Source organism: Callospermophilus lateralis, unplaced genomic scaffold (genome assembly GCF_048772815.1).
Source record: "Callospermophilus lateralis isolate mCalLat2 unplaced genomic scaffold, mCalLat2.hap1 Scaffold_112, whole genome shotgun sequence".
Lineage (NCBI taxonomy): Eukaryota > Metazoa > Chordata > Mammalia > Rodentia > Sciuridae > Callospermophilus > Callospermophilus lateralis.
In genome coordinates, this window is record NW_027511460.1 from 4267171 (window position 1) to 4277684 (window position 10514).

Here is a 10514-nt window from a genome sequence, read left to right on the forward strand (position 1 = left end):
CCTTCCGCCCCCTGCCCCCTCTGAAGGAGGCCCCATCCCCTCACTTGGCCCTCCATTCCAGCTCCAGACAGGCATGCTAGACCAGGAGTGGAAGCACACTGAGGAGGGTATAGGATTTGGAGGGTTGCCTCCCCTGACCCCGTTCCTTTCCCACCTGGATACCAGCAGTCTCCAGGGTCCTGGGAGACTCACCTGGCTAGGGGCACTAGAGGACCTGAGTACTGCAGGACCTGAGTCCTGCAATGGAGAGGTCCCTTCGCAGAATCCTGCCAGCTGAAAAGATGCACAGGCCCTTGGAAAACCCAACAAAGGAATCAGCTGTGAGAAGAGGGTGGCACAAGACTGTGTCCCTCTGTAGGAAAGAAAAGCAATATTTAGTTTTAATTATTTAATACCAACATTTTTCCTGTCTTCCACATACTTTCTAAATTAATGCAGTAATGAACCTTATTCAGACTTTTCTACTTTTAATGTATTTCTTGTTTGGTCATGAAAATTTTCAGGCTTAGAATAGTTATTGATATTTACATAAAACCCTAACAATTTAAAAAACTGAAAGTTCTCTTTAACATGACTATTTCAAAGTTAAAAAAGTTAGGGAGAGGAGGGGAATTCTAGGATGGCTGACAACAAGCAAATTTTCCTTATAGTTTAAATCATTATTCATTATAACTTCTATTAAGGGATGATCCTTGCTCTTTTAAAATTAAAAACATTTCACAGTTTGTGGCTAATCACATAAAGCACTTATAGTTCTTAGCAGTTTCAAATAAAGTTCAGAATAAATTATAGAAATCATGTATTCTATAACTGGAGGACAGTGTGGAGACAAGAGCAGGTAGTTCAGTAAAGGATCATTGTGTTCCTTAAAAATGTCAATGTTCTATTCTGATTTACAAATCATCTGAGGATGGAAAAACACAACATTCCTTGTGTTTATTATAGAAAATCACTTAGTATTTAGATAACAAATTCTCTCCTGAATATTTTAGAAGCTTTGGAACTAGGAGAGTCCACTTATATGAAAACAGCATTTTACATTTTGGGGGGATACAAAGGGTTTGAACTCAAGGGCACTCAATCACTGAGCCACATCCCCAGTCCTATTTTATATTTTCTTTTCAGACAGCATCTCACTGAGTTACATAGCACCTCACTTTTGGTAAAATTTCAAACTGTTAATTTTAAAATATCTATGAAAAAAGACAGCTAATTTTAAATGTTTGAATATATTGTTATTGATTTTTTATTCAAAGTGTTTGGAAGAATTTTATAATGCATGACATGTATGAAAAGAAACTTGAGGAATTGACACAGTCTTTGGCACCGAATATGATCAATGTGCTTTGGAAAATCATGTGTGGGATGCAAAAATGAAAAATACATAGTTTATGTTACTCTGAAGTATTTACGTTCTTGTACAACACATGAAGTTTTACCCAAGAGAGATGGAAGCATGTCTATGTCAAATAATTTGTACATAATCTCAGTCATCAGTCATATGTGTTAAATATGATAATCTTTTATATTGTTTCCTTATAAAAGATGTCTATAAAATTGACAATCTTGAATCCATCTTCAATGAAGACAGTTAAAAACTAACCCTATCTTCAAATTATGTCCAATATAGGGTAACAAACTAGATTTATCTTGTCACATAAAATGGGAGTATGGAGAGATAGAGGAAACAATAATTTTCAAGTCAATGGGTAGCAGGAAACAAAAGATTAATTCCTAAGACATGGTACAGAAAAGAAGGAAGCCTTATGATCTACTCAGTTCATTCAAAGTTCCCAGGCCATCAATTTGTACAATGAACATTGAGGGACCAGGTTGACTCTCGGATTGAGGATCTGGGGCTTAGATTGCAGAGGAATAAAATGACTAGAATTTGCAGCACATAGGTTAAGAAGTGTGGGAACTTATGCATAGAGACATACTGGAACCATGTTGGGGGTCTCCCTCAATTTTGAATTTGATCAGTAGATATGTATAAATAATTTGGGAAAAAAATCAGAATGATGAGAGATCAAAGTGTCCAGCACTCACACAGGTTTAGTAATTGTACCCTGATTCACCTATTATGGAGGAAAAAGTTATGATTTATTGTACCTTAAATAGAGTGCACAAAGTTCTTCCACTCAGGGTAAGAAATAAATCTCATTAATGTTAGCATTACCCCATTCTCTTTGACCTGGATTTGTGTGACAGAATCCCCAGCCAGCCTTTCTCTAAGAACACTGAAAAGGATAAATACCTTTCTGAGTAATCATTTGCATCCTAGAATAAAGATCTCCACAGCTTATGATGGTGCTCTGTGCTCAGGAAGGACTTGCAGCCAGACTCTACCCCAAAGTGGATGGGTAGCCTGGGCTAAGGCCAGTGAGCAGAACCACCGGGACTGGGCCCTACGGGGCTCACAGCAAGGATGAGCATTCCCTTGCTGTCTCTTGGGTGCAGACTAGTGATCCTCTGTGTGTGTGTGTGGAGGGGGGGCAAAGGTCCTGAGAAGAAATGAAGACCTTAGTGCAGCTGTTGTGGAAGGACAACATCCATCCCAGATCAAGATCTGATCTGGGACATAACTGTCCCTTTCACAGACCAGGTTACCCAGCCTCAGGAGGTGTTTCAGCCAACAGCAGCTGTGGTTCATGTCCAGCCTTCCTGACCTTCAGGTAAGCCACAGCCCCACCATGTCACTCCCCACCAACCCTCCAAACATGGATGCTCTCATTACCCTGGGTGACTGGGAGAATGGCTGGCTTGGGATGCTGTCACACAAATCCAGGTCAGTTGGATTTGCTAGAACATGAGCAGGAAATCAGTGACCAGTAATAGCAACAGCATACAAAGGCATACACACAATATATTCATGGAGGCCTTCATGGCCACTCCAGCCTCACATGGGGAAAAGAAGGCATGGCCTCACATTGTTCTTTGGGTTCCCAAATATGTTTTTTTCTTAATTTATTCACAAAAAGTTAAGTTTCAGAGTTTATAGGGGCTGTACATGGGCAGAAGTCTGGAAAGCTCTGTACACAGGGCTGAGTGAAAAGGGAGCCTCCAGATGGAAAGGTACTTTTAGTAAAAAAAAATTAAAAATGGGAACTATATCCACTCCACCTTGCTCCCCAAATAAAAATACAGAAAAAGAGATAGCTCAGGTCAATGGGGACCCTTGGACTTAAGGGTGTTTTAAGGGTTTCACAGATGGCAGGGCTTACAGGGGCTGTCCTAAGTACTGGGAGGGCCCCTACATTAGTTGGTAGAATACCACATAGCCTTCACTGGATGCCACTTGATTTTCACTTATAGGGGAGACACAAGAGTCATCATAGACATGCCAACCAGTCTGGCTTTGGCACAGGGCTGTGTAGTGGCCAGAGTGGACACTGCCTGAGTGGTTGCAAAGGGCATAAAGCTCATAAACAGGGCTCACAGTTTTGTCACTGGTAAAGTCCCCTAGGCTCATTTGCTGCAGTGGGAAGTCTACATCTACTGAAATTTTCGTGATGGTGCCTTGGGAGGTGGAGAATTGGTTCAGATGGAGAATGAGGATTGAGGGGAATCTTTGTATTGTCAACTTTTTGGTACTTTGTTTTTTCTGGCAACATCGGTCACACAATAGGGCATTCTCCAACTCTATCTCTTCTTCCTTGGTGAAAAGGTTGAAACAATTCCACAGAGAGACCTTCTCCCCAGAAAACCCTTCCTTGGGGATGGGCAGGGACAGATCAAAAAAACCCTCAAAGGTCATGGAGCGATACCCACAGGCCTGGCACATGCAACAACTTTTCAACTGGCCCACAAACAGGTCCACAATCTTGCTATCCTCTCGTTCCGGGTAATGCTTCCACATTAGGTTGCCTCAATCATCATCACTTAACTCTGGTTCTTTGAGCAGAGTCTCTCCTCTGAGAGGTGGAGAAGGAGCTGGATCATTGGCCAAGATTGGTGGAGCCGGCAACCTTGTCTGTTGAGTTCAAGGTGTAGTCTTTCCATGAGGAGTCTCAGGAACTCTTGGGCATCCTGCTGGTTGTTTCCAGAGAAGAAGGGAATGTATTTCTGGAAGACAGCTTGGAATTCAGTAGGATCCACAGCTTCACAGGAGTTAGGGTGCCAGAGGGCACCAATCACATCTGCAAAGGCTTCAGTAAGTTCTTGGTCCTGGCCCATTTCGGGCACCTCTTTACGGAAGTCTCTTCATAGACAGAAGTCTCCAAGAGGCCGAGTGCTGCTCAAGCACTGTAGCACAGCATTCAAGAAGCATGTATTTCCTAGATTTTGGAGGCCAACATGACCAGAGCCCAGAAGTAGTGCATGATGAGCAGATGTGGAATGGGCTAAGTTGGTCCAGAATGGGATGGGCAGAAACACAGTTGGGGGTGGTGAGCTAGGCAGGGGAACCCTATGATCTGCCTGAAGGGGATGAGGCCCCAAGGTCTGTCCTGATCCAAGTTCCAGTTACTTGAGCCATTCATCAGTGGGACCTGGCAGGTGAGGAAATTGACATAACATAGAGTTTGGTTTAGGGGCTGAGTTCCCGTGCTCCTTTCTGCAGGCCCACGGTACAAATTGTAGCTTAGATCTCATGTGGGATTGAACATTGACAGGGGTTTTAAGGTCCTGCTCATGCAGTGCTTAGAATCCAGGGGCATTGTGGAAACCACAGGCTGGACCTGTCCCACCATGAGGTGGTGTGAAGGCCAAACAGGGCCAGGCTCTAGCTCAGGTTCACCCCTGCCTTACTTCACACAAACCCCTGCCAGCCAGACAACAGCTATGGCAAGAGATGTTGCCCAGATAACTCCTTCTGCAAGGACCACTGCCATCTTTTTTGGTCCAAACCACTTCACTGTCTCTCACCAAATATGTTTTTCTTACTTTTTATGGTACCCACATGTCCAGATCCAAAATGAGACACATGGTTTAACCACAGGTTTTTTTTTTTCCTTCCCAGGCTTATAATTTTATAAAACTAATCAAGAGGCTGCATCTGAAGTGGACTGGTCACTGATACCACTCCCCACCCTCCTGGGCAGGCTGGCTAACCAACTCTGGAGGAAGGTGGCTCCACAGGCCCTGCAGCTTAGCTTCACACACTGGGACTAAGTGGCTGCTGGCCAGACTCATGGCTCTTTCTGCTGGTGCTCTTGCTCCTGTTCCTCCCCTGGACCCATGTCAGTAGTCCTTGGCCTACAGAACAAGGAATTGCAGACCTGGGGCTTGGATCCCTTCCTCCTGGCTCATGCAGTGGCCATATCTGACTGCAGTGACCCAGTTCCTGTACTGGGGTTCTCCTTCCACAAATCTAGGGGCAGGCATGTTCCCTATTTCACAGATAAGAAACACGACTGAGGTTCAGTGATTTACCCAATGTCCAAACCCCAAGTCCAGGATCCATATGGTACCTAATAAAGCAACAGAGCCTGCGTATTTTCCAGATATGGGACAGGGAAAGACTGGACTTACCTTGCCAGCCTAGCTTGAGAATATACTCAACATAGGGTGGTGGGATCTCACTATAGCTTACAAGACCTTTGTGTGATGGAAGCGCTTCATATGAGCAGCTATAAGAGCCAAAATGAGGGCTCTCTGGGTTCCTGGGATTACGGACATTATGGGAATTCCCACCTGTTCTCTGCATGGCCTGCAGTGTGAACGGTTCTGTGCTCCTGGGCCGGTAGTTATCTTCAGATGCAGCATGATTCAGATGACCCACATCCACTCCTGCTGGCTGAAGAGAAGACAGTGTAAGAAACAGCCTTTACTGACCAGAAGAAACAAGGAGGAGGTTAAAATCTGTATTCAAGTCAATATAGCCACCACTGTGTTGTGGAGCATGTGGAGACCAGGCAGGAAGACAAGTGGGAATGGGAATAGGGGAATTGTCTAAGTCTCTTTCAGCTTTCCTGGATCCAGTATCTGGGATAAGTCTCCTGTAAAATGATCCTAGTGGCTGGGTCCACCCAGCCCTGAGGTCCATTGGGCATGGACAGCCCTGGCTGCAGACTGCATGGGATATATGTGCCTCTGGCCTCACAACGCCCTGCCAGCCTCCCAGAGCTGATCAGGGGAATTATCATGTGGGCAGTCCTGTCCCTGAAAGGTGGGCTCTGGGCCATGGTGCATGCCCAGAAGCTTTCAGCACAGGTCACAAGCTGCAGTGGAGGTGAACAGCTCAGCTGCCTTCTCAGCCCTGGCCATACAAGCAGGCATTTCACAGTACTCAGTCCACCAATTGGCTTGTTGTCACCTTGGTACACATATGAGCCTTCTACCTGACTCATCCTCTGCTGCACCATTCCTATTCTAGTTGAAACTCTGTGAATGAGGCTGTTGCAGGGAGTAGCACCACCCAGGCTTTCCTGCTCTGACCATCAGATGAGTCAAGGTGCCAGTGCCTCAGTCCTTACAGACTAGGGACTGTGCACTGACCAGGGCTCTGACTTGAGGTATGAGCCCAGACAGGATCCTTTGAGGGAGCTCCCAGCAGTGGGGATGTACTTACAGCTCTTGGGGTGTGGACTTACACCTGTCCAAACAGTCTGCAGAGACATTCAAAACCCACTCACCTAGTGAATGCTAGCTCCAAGGCTCCTGGACTCAGCAGAGGGTCTTGCTCTCTCCATGCCCCGTAGAAAGTGCTTGCAGGCCTTAGGGAAGGTATCTGTGACAGAGGAAACCAGACCAACGTGGCCCCAGCTGGTTCTGCATGGACCATCTCCATGCCCTTCAGTCACTCTGGGTCTTATTAGTCCTCCAGAGGACACAGGCTCTGATCCTCTAGCACATGATTCACCTCTGACACATTCTGCCGCAGCACTGAGAGTTTGGAAGTCCCTCCTAAATACAGGAATTGCCCCAGTTGAAATCTACAGAGACCTCTTGATTTCTGCCTTCTCTCATTCACTTCCCCCTTTTACTCTACAATCCTGCTTAACCAGCTTGACCAGCACAGTGGGCAACATCAGTTTGAGGCCTGTGCAGCCCCCACAAGCCATACTAAAAACATGGGCACAGGTTTATATTATGTGTGTTTTATCTTCCCTGCTGGAGGTGAATTCTGGGGCGGGGGTGGGGGGGTGGGGCAGGAGCTTGTTTTCAAAAACCTCTGCCTTAGTTCCAGGCCAGGGGCATGAGCACAGAGCTCCAAACCAGATGAGTCATCTCTGCCTCTGAGGATGCTAAATATGTGTCCTAATCTCAGGCCTCATATGAAGGGGAGATGAAGCTCTGTCCTGCCCAACTCTCCTAAGCAGCAGGTTTGAAGAAAGAAGGCTGTGCAGGTTCGCAGGTTCTCAGGCGGAGTGCCAATGGGAGGACCTGATACTGTTCCTGCATCAAGAAGATGAGGAGCGCACAGACCTGGAATGCACACAGGGAAAACCAGTGGCAGTGGAAGGAAAGACCTCAAAGAGAAATTCAGACTTAACCATAGAGAGGTAAGTGTCTCAGAAATTACCCTTAATTTCTCATGTTGTTGTATGAGTACTTCTAGATTTGGCTGCAATCTGGGCTGAGGTAGATTTTCTTTTGAGTCTTTGGTTTGATTTATAAGTGAATGAAATGCTATGATTTGAGCCACAATGAAGCCTGTGACACACTGCTCTGTGGTTAACCAGGAGGGCCTGTTTCCTTCAGTGAGCAGAAACTTCTCCTAGAAATAGCTGGGGTGGCATGGAAGGCCTGCATCTCAAATGTCAGTAACCACAGGTGGATTAAAGTCATCCTGGGGCCTGGGTGCTGAAGGCCAGCAAACTGTGAGTACCCTGTCCTTCCTCCCACTCCCCTGACCTAGCTAGGGTTGACATTGTGGAAGGAAGCTGCTGTCCACTGCAGGGAAGTCTCTGTGTCTGGGTATGGTGGCAGCAAAAGACAATGATCTATCCTTCTTCCTGACCACAGGGTCCTGCGAAGGACAGCTCTGCTGAGGTGTTTCTACCTGGCTTGTGTTGAGGGATTGGCATGGGGTAGCCATGACATTATTGCCTGAAGCAGCTGCTGCCATGGTGCTGTGGTGTCCATCCATCATGAATTTCTTAAGGATCTGGAAGGTTGAGAGTGGTGTGATTCTGAGTGCTGTGCAGCAGGATGAATCCTCCCTATGTCTCTCAGGACATGTGAGAATGCCTGTGGTCTGGCTGTTGGAGGTCAGGTACTGGGAGAAACTGCCACTGAGACATCTGAAGTCCAGGCTATGCCTCTGAGGCTTGGACTGGATACAGAGGTCTTGGACATAACCACAGATCCAGCTAACACAGTGCCCACTGCCCTGGGAAAGCTTCTGGCTGGCCATGTCACTCCTCATTTGGAATGAAGTTCTTGAGTTTTGAGAGAAGCTGTCACTCCTGAAAGAGGAAGAAAGGAAGGTCAGAACTGACTCCAAAAAGGAATCAGGGGTTGTCAAAGCCCCATTCACCCCGTTGGACTGGAGGAAGCTGGCTGAGGCCTGGCAGCTCTGAAGTCTACCTGGGACATGTATTGCTCATCTGTGACTTTCTCTCAACCAAGGATACAACTGCAAACCCATGATTCAAAACATGTGGAATGTTTCTCCTGAATTGCAGAAACATACCAAGGTGCATCCACTAGCTGGACACTCAGCCAGTGTTTGATTCACCATCCCATGAATCTTTGTTAAGCTGGGTCAGCCTACTCTGCATCCCAGCAGGTGTCTCTATGCTCCTCACACTGCCTGTTTGCTGACAGAGGGTCAGTCTTCACTGCACCCCCAAAGGATGTCCACATTCATCTCATACTGCCTACTTGCTCACTGTGGCTGTATTCCCTGCAAACCAGCAGGTCTAGACACACCACTCACACTGCCAGATTGCTCACTGTGGCTGTCTTCCCTGAATCCCAGCAGGTTTAGACACCCCCTTCACACTGCTTGCTTGGTAGCTGTGGCTCAGTGTTCCCTGCACTCCAACAAGTCTAGACACAAACCTCACAATGACTGCTTGGTCACTGTGTTTGTCTTCTCTGCACCCCATGAGTTCTAGACCCACCCCTCACACTGCCTGCTTGCTCACTAACAGTCTTCTCTGCACCCCAGCAGGTCTATAAAGACCCCTCACGCTGCCTGCTTCATCACTGTGGCTGTCTTCCCTGCACCCCAGCAGGTTTAGACACAACCCTCACACTGCCTACTTGGTCAATGAGGATCAGTCTTCTGTGCACCTCAGCAGGTTTAGACACACCCCACACACTGCCTGCTTGTTCAATGTGGCTGCCTTCCATGCACCCCAACAGGTCTCAACACCCCAGTCACACTGCCTGCTTGATCATGGTGGCTCAGTGTTCCCAGCACCACAGCAGGTTTAGACACACCCATCAAACTGCCTGCTTGCTCACTGCGTCTGTCTTCCCTGCAACCAAGCAGGCCTAGACACACCCCTCACACTGCCTGCTTTCTCACTGTGGCTCAGTGTCCCATGCACCCCAGCAGATCTAGACACACCCTACACACTGCATACTTGCTCACTGTCACTGTCTTCCCTGAACCCCAGTAGGTCTAGACACATCCCTAACATTGCCTGTTTGCTCACTAAGGGTCAGTCTTCCTTGCAGCACCCCAGGAGGTCTAGACACACCCCTCATACTGCCTGCTTGCTCACTTTGGCTGTTTTCCCTGCACCACAGCAGGTCTAGACACATCCCTCACACTGCCTGCTTGCTCACTGTGGCTGTCTTCCCAGCACCACAGCAAGTCTAGACACATCCCACAAACTGCCTGCTTGGTCACTGTGGGTCAGTCTTCCCTGCATCTCAGCAGTTTTAGACACAACCCTCACACTGCCTGCTTGCTCACTGTGGCTGTTTTCCCATCACCACAGTATGTTTAGACACATCCCTCACACTGCCTTCTTGGTCACTGTGGCTCAGTCCTCCCTGAACCTCAGCAGGTTTAGACACACCCCTCACATTGCCTGCTTTCTCACTGTGGCTCAGTGTTCCCTGCACCCCAGTGGGTCTAGACATAGCCCACACATTTCCTGCTTTGTCACTGTGGCTGTCTTCCCTGCACCCCAAAAGGTCTGGACACACCTCCAGACTGTCTGCTTGTGCACTGTGGCTGTCTTTCCTGCACCTTAGAATGTCTAGACACACCGCTCACACTGCCTGCTTGCTCACTGTGGCTGTCTTCTCTGCACCCCAACAGGTTTAGAAACCCCTCACACTGCCAGTTTGCTCACTAAGTGTCAGTCTTCCTGCACCCCATCAGGTCTAGACATGCCTGGTTGCTCACTGTGGGTTTCTTCCCTGCACCTATCAGGTCTAGACACACCCCTCATACTGCCCGCTTGCTCACTGTGGCTGTCTTCCCAGCACCCCAGCAGGTCTAGACACACTGCTCACATTGTCTGCCTGCACACTGTGCTTGTCTTCCCTGTACTCCAGCAGGTCTAGAAACACCCGTCACACTGCCTGCTTGCACACAGTGGCTCAGTATTCCCTGCACCCCACCAGGAGTAGACACCCCTCACACTGCCTGCTTGGTAAATGTGGCT

General features: G+C 47.7%; 1 long non-coding RNA gene and 1 pseudogene across 1 annotated transcript; both read right to left on the reverse strand.

Moving 5' to 3' along the window:
- Positions 1–282: 282 nt before the first annotated feature.
- LOC143387510 (uncharacterized) lies at positions 283–6693 on the reverse strand. Its single transcript, XR_013089855.1, has 3 exons — positions 6576–6693; positions 5635–5737; positions 283–352 (listed from the first exon to the last, which is right to left on the reverse strand). It is a non-coding gene; the product is annotated as an uncharacterized LOC143387510 (long non-coding RNA).
- On the reverse strand, positions 3254–4658 carry LOC143387528 (ubiquitin carboxyl-terminal hydrolase 21 pseudogene; annotated as a pseudogene).
- Positions 6694–10514: the final 3821 nt, after the last annotated feature.